The 6,538-nt window shown below is 40.1% G+C and overlaps 1 long non-coding RNA gene across 1 annotated transcript; it reads left to right on the forward strand.

The window, feature by feature from the left end:
* Positions 1 to 4,257: 4,257 nt before the first annotated feature.
* Positions 4,258 to 5,087, forward strand: LOC117440011 (uncharacterized). The gene is made up of 2 exons (XR_004551209.1): positions 4,258 to 4,322; positions 4,771 to 5,087. It is a non-coding gene; the product is annotated as an uncharacterized lncRNA (long non-coding RNA).
* Positions 5,088 to 6,538: the final 1,451 nt, after the last annotated feature.

Raw genomic sequence — 6,538 nt, forward strand, 5'->3', positions numbered from 1 at the left:
GGTCACATGACAATCAAAAAAAAAAATGTTCATGAATATAGTTGTATCAAATAGAAGGTGGACTAAGATCCAATAAAACAAAGTGTGTTCGTCGTCCAGAGTAGTTTTACGATGATTTGATTTGGAGTTTCTGGGTCATGACATGTGGGTTATTTAATGTGACTGACAAAAAAAATGCAGATATTTGTATTGTAGGCTACTATTCATACAAAATAGAAGGTGGACTAAAGAACAAAAAATTAAAAAAAAAAAGTGTGTCTTACTTGTCCACAGTAGTAATGCAATGCTTGGATCAACAGATAATATGATTTAGAAGCTATTGAAAAATTCAATTAAAAAATAACTTCATAGATTTTCATATAAAATATAAATTGGACTACAATCCTTTAAAAAATAGTTGTTTCCTTTTCATGCAGTGTAGTAACACAATGCTACTATAATTTAGAGCTCCTGTTTCTAAATGACAAAGGGGTCTGCCTGTATTATATCTAAGAAAATATCAGGCGTCTATAGATTCATACTGAAATGACAGAAAATGTTATATTGCAGAACAAATGAAGGCATCAGTAAAGGAATTGGAAGTTTCACATCCACCCCATCTATTTACAATGTTCAAATGAAGGCTACTGTGTACTGTCCCAAACAGTTCATATCTTATTTGTGTTGTTTTAAATGCAATAAATGATGATCTTTTGTTATAAGACTAATCAATTGTTATGTTCATCAATAAATAATGACTAGTGTTGGGTTAACATTACTAAGGTGCTATACTGAGTAAGATTCTTGGCATAGTACATGTCACAGAGCAATGTTCATGCTGCTGATGAAGAATGATACATAATGACTAAAGTGGACCATTGACAGACAAATGAAAACCACAAGATCACCTAAAGAGTTTATTTTAGCATCATGACAGTTGTTACTGACCACTAAAATCAAAAGGAAAAGCAGTGGAATGAATCAGGTCGATACAATCATCATGAAATATGACATGTTCTGTAAAAGTGATGCTGATGATAAACGCACTTTCATTTGGCACCTACAGTTATTAACACCCAGGAGCTTGCAGCTTCTTGTATACGTGATGGACAGAAATAAAGAATCTAAACATGAATAATGGTGACCTGAGCCCCTTTCTGTAAATGCAACCGACGAGAGAGAAGAAGCACAGCAGTGACGAACAAGACATTTATGGAACATTGTTTTTTACAGTTCTTGCTACCAGTGATAGTAAAGCTGTCGATAGGTTGGAAGGGATTTACACGATGAGGCTTGGAAACACATTTTAATGCAGCTTAACAGACGCTAAAAGCAATACAAAACTGGAATGATGTTTTTTAAAACAGCGGGATATGTTCATTAGTTTCCTGCTCTGCATGAACTTTGTTCCCCCGAGCAATTGTGATCACATGAGCCACTTCACCAAAGCACCTTTTCTAATAGAGCCACTGAGTTGGCACATTGTACACACAGATTACAGAGAACTGAAGCCCCAATAAAGAACAAGATGAAGACAATCAGATGAGAAATGTGTAAACACTTTACATATGAACTAACAAAGACTATAGTTTTTACAGTGCCACACTTCAGTATAATAAACCACCAACAAGTATGTCCTGCTGCAGCATTTTTTGAATGTACAGTTTTACTTTAAGACCATCTGTGTTGTTGATGTAGTTTCAGGTTTCCTCCAGGTGGAGGCAGTGTAGGACACGCAGTTCAGCTGCTTCTTGAGGATTTTTCATGAGAATAAGAAGATTAAAAAAGGCAGTGATGAAGCTGCTGTGTGGTGTAAAAATATAAAGTTTGAGTGTGGTGTTGTTGTAGTATTTTATTTTTGAGTTAAAAAGACTGGGTCCCGCTTTATTACACAGGCTGCTCTACAGCGTCTATTCACAGGCGCGATCCCCCTACGGGGCACGGGGGCTTTGGCCTGCTCCGTCTCCGGCCTTGGCCGATGCACCCCTCCTTAGACGACCTGGTGGTCCCGAGCTCCCCCAGGAGCACCATATCGATACCGAACTTAGTGCGGACACCCGATCGACATAGCCCGCTGCAGCTCAGGTCTCCTGAGCTCAAACGCTTCGCCAGCCTCAGCCTCCCAGTAACTTGGATTACAGGCGCGCGCCACCGCACCCGGCGAGAAACAGTCTCGCTCATAGGGTTTTTGAATTCGACAAATGTGATGTCTTCAAGCAGTAAACGAGACGAGAGTGAGTGGCATCTAGTGGCGGGAAATAACACTGCAGCTGCTGAAGAGATGAAGGCTGAGTTTGTTAAAGTTCTGGAAATCGAACTTCATCTGTTCATTCATATATTCATTTGTATATATTTGTATTTGTCTTATTGTCATTCTAATTATTCTTGCCGCACAACATTATCAAATAGGTTACCACACATTCAGGTAGCGCTCTCTAAAGGTTCTCTGAAAATGTATATGGTAAAAATGTTCCACATTCTGTGAAGTTTATAATGAAGAAATCACATTCAGAGATCCCTTAGGGAAAAAACCTCTTTGAGAGTTTTTAAGAAGTGTATTCTCTATCAGTTTAGCTCCTGTTTCTAAATGACAAAAGGGTCTGCCTGTATTATAAGAAAATATCAGGCGTCTATTGATTCATACTGAAATGACAGAACATTTTATATTGCAGAACAAATGAAGGCATCAGTAAAGAAATTGGAAGTTTCACATCCACCCCATCTATTTACAATGTTCAAATGAAGGCTACTGTATACTGTCCCAAACAGTTCATATATGACTTGTGTTGTTTTAAATGCAATAAATGATGATGTTTTGTTATAAGACTAATCAATTGTTATGTTCATCAATAAATAATGACTAGTGGTGGGTTAACATTACTAAGGTGCTATACTGAGTAAGATTCTACATGTCACAGAGCAACGTTCATGCTGCTGATGAAGAATGATACATAATGACTAAAGTGGACCATTGACAGACAAATGAAAACCACAAGATCACCTAAAGAGTTTATTTTAGCATCATGACAGTTGCTACTGACCACTAAAATCAAAAGGAAAATCAGTGGAATGAATCAGGTCGATACAATCATCATGAAATATGACATGTTCTGTAAAAGTGATGCTGATGATAAACGCACTTTCATTTGGCACCTACAGTTATTAACACCCAGGAGCTTGCAGCTTCTTGTATACGTGATGGACAGAAATAAAGAATCTAAACATGAATAATGGTGATCTGAGCCCCTTTCTGTAAATGCAACCGAAGACAGAGAAGAAGCACAGCAGTGACGAACAAGACATTTATGGAACATTGTTTTTTACAGTTCTTGCTACCAGTGATAGTAAAGCTGTCGATAGGTTGGAAGGGATTTACACGTAGAGGCTTGGAAACACATTTTAATGCAGCTTAACAGACGCTAAAAGCAATACAAACCTGGAATGACGTTTTTTAAAACAGCAGGATATGTTCATTAGTTTCCTGCTCTGCATGAACTTTGTTCACCCGAGCAATTGTGATCACATGAGCCACTTCACCAAAGCACCTTTTCTAATAGAGCCACTGAGTTATAGGTATAGGTAGGATACTGAATGGTTACTCTAAAGAGCTTAAGTGTTCCTTTGCATCGAGGGGAGAATCTGACTGAAGGCCTTCCATCTCCTGCACTCCATTCAAGTCCAGTCTGTGAAACGACACTTACAATACTCTGACGCCATATGTTTCAGCGATTCGCGTTAGTTAAAATCTCTAGCCTGTTTCAATGATTCAGGGGTCTGACGAGTTGACATGTTCTCGTTCCAGCTGGGCTCGTAACCATCTACCCATAGAGGAATGAAGTTAAACCGTCTATCCATAAAGGCAGAGGGGGGAGGGCTAGGGAGTTGCTTTGTCGTTCAGCCAGATTCTCCTATCTGCACAGGGACCTTTGATGCTTTTACAGTGACTGTTAAGTAGCCTACCTCACTGATGGTGGAGTAGAAAAGTGCTGTCCACCTGGAGGGTTCTGTGTCATGTCCTTGCATGCTCTGCACTGTATATTTTCCTGCTTTTTGGTCCTTGGCCAATCATGAATGTTACTCGGATCTGGTATTGACATCTCTAGCTCAAGTATTATTTTTGATTGATTCTAGGAATGTACCTATCCACAATAACGCATGACGGGGTATCTGTTCATTTCAGGTGACACAATGAAGCCTTCTGGGTGGATGCTATCCACCGAGGGATAAGTGGTAATGGGCCCACACCCATTTTTTTTGCATGGGGTAGCTGCTTTATTCAGCAGCTACTATGTCTTCAACCTCGAATATCCCGTTGGATCATGCACACTGGAGTTCATCCAAAGGTATTGTAACACTCAAACACATGATCAATGTCATCAGTAAGACTTATCATGCAAAGTTGTGTTTCACTATCTGGCTATTAAGTCCATGCCTTTCAACAGAGGCCATAAAGTAGATTAAATGCTTTGAGTATGAAGCCTGGAACCAACTATGCGAATTGGGACCACACCATCACTTGATGTTGCTGGGCTATCTTGTTAAAAAATTGACATAATGGTTTAATTCACATTATAGTATGGCTTCAAAATTCAGATAAGTAAGTAAACCTTATGATAGAGGTACCTGAGGCACTCTGCTAGGCTACAAATAATGTTATTGTGAGAGGATGATGCAACAGGTTTGGACTAGTAACAGTCGGTGTGGGAAAAGACACAGGTGAACACCTTGATAAATGCTGCCTGCAATACATGAGTGTATTTAAAACTGAAACTTATCTTTGCTTTTTAACAGGTGCTTCTTGGGCATCAACCCGGAGAAAGGCTCCAAGGCAAAGAAGCGAAGCTCCATTAACCCTCACGTGAGCACCCTTCACCGGAAGCTGATATACTTAGAATGGTCTGCATAGACTGCATGGTGTGCGGGGACAAGTCCAGTGGGAAGCATTACGGTCGGTTCACCTGTGAAGGATTATTTGTTTAAAGGATCCGTTAAGGGTTCATCTGTTTTTTATGGATAGTTGAGGTGAACTAGTTCATGTTCCTGTTTGTTTACTCTGTTGTTTATTTTGTCAATAAATATGCCAGTGGGCTTCCATTGATTTTACCTCATTTGTGCGTTTGGTGTGTTTTTAATTGTACAATAAGATTACGTGCATTTTTGTAGTGCAGCTCCAGTACTTCCAGGAGGAAGCTCACACTTTGGTTTCCTGTTAAACTTGGACAGGAAACCATTGTATGAGCTTCCTCCAGGAAGTACTGGAGCTGGGGATTACAGTTATGCACGTGTATCATTGTAAATTCACAGTAAATTACTGGCTACTCCTGCAATACTTTCACAATAGAAATGTAAAAGTACAGGCCCTTGTTTTAATTAATGTACAACAAAATGATGTAATTCCCCAGTAACATACTGTAATATCACAGTAATTGAAGCTGTGAAGTTACAATATACAGTTGTACCTTTACAACAATGCATTGTAATATCATGGATGTGAAATTACAATACATTGCTGTGAAGACATTCACAGTAAATTGCTGTGAACCTTACTGTGAAAGTCATGCAACAAGTTGCCAGGTAATTATTGTGAATTCACGGTGGATATTTTTACAGTGTAGAGGCTTGGAAACACATTGTAATGCAGCTTAACAGACGCTAAAAGCAATACAAAACTGGAATGACGTTTTTTAAAACAACGGGATATGTTCATTAGTTTCCTGCTCTGCATGCACTTTGTTCCCCCGAGCAATTGTGATCACATGAGCCACTTCACCAAAGCACCTTTTCTAATAGAGCCACTGAGTTGGCACATTGTACACACAGATTACAGAGAACTGAAGCAAAGAACAAGATGAAGACAATCAGATGAGAAATGTGTAAACACTTTACATATGAACTAACAAAGACTATAGTTTTTACAGTGCCACACTTCAGTATAATAAACCACCAACAAGTATGTCCTGCTGCAGCATTTTTTGAATGTACAGTTTTACTTTAAGACTATCTGTGTTGTTGATGTAGTTTCAGGTTTCCTCCAGGTGGAGGCAGTGTAGGACACGCAGTTCAGCTGCTTCTTGAGGGTTTTTCATGAGAATAAGAAGATTAAAAAAGGCAGTGATGAAGCTGCTGTGTGGTGGAAAAATATAATGTTTGAGTGTGGTGTTGTTGTAGTATTTTATTTTTGAGTTAAAAAGACTGGGACCCGCTGTATTGCACAGGCTGCTCTACAGCGTCTATTCACAGGCGCGATCCCAATACTGAGCGGCACGGGGGCTTTGGCCTGCTCCGTCTCCGGCCTTGGCCGATGCACCCCTCCTTAGACGACCTGGTGGTCCCGAGCTCCCCCAAGAGCACCATATCGATACCGAACTTAGTGCGGACACCCGATCGGCATAGTCTGCTGCAGATCAGGTCTCCTGAGCTCAAACGCTTCGCCAGCCTCAGCCTCCCAGTAACTTGGATTACAGGCGCGCGCCACCGCACCCGGCGAGAAACAGTCTCGCTCATAGGGTTTTTGAATTCGACAAATGTGATGTCATCAAGCAGCAAACGAGAGTGAGTG

This window comes from Pseudochaenichthys georgianus, chromosome 24, assembly GCF_902827115.2.
Source record: "Pseudochaenichthys georgianus chromosome 24, fPseGeo1.2, whole genome shotgun sequence".
Taxonomy (NCBI): domain Eukaryota; kingdom Metazoa; phylum Chordata; class Actinopteri; order Perciformes; family Channichthyidae; genus Pseudochaenichthys; species Pseudochaenichthys georgianus.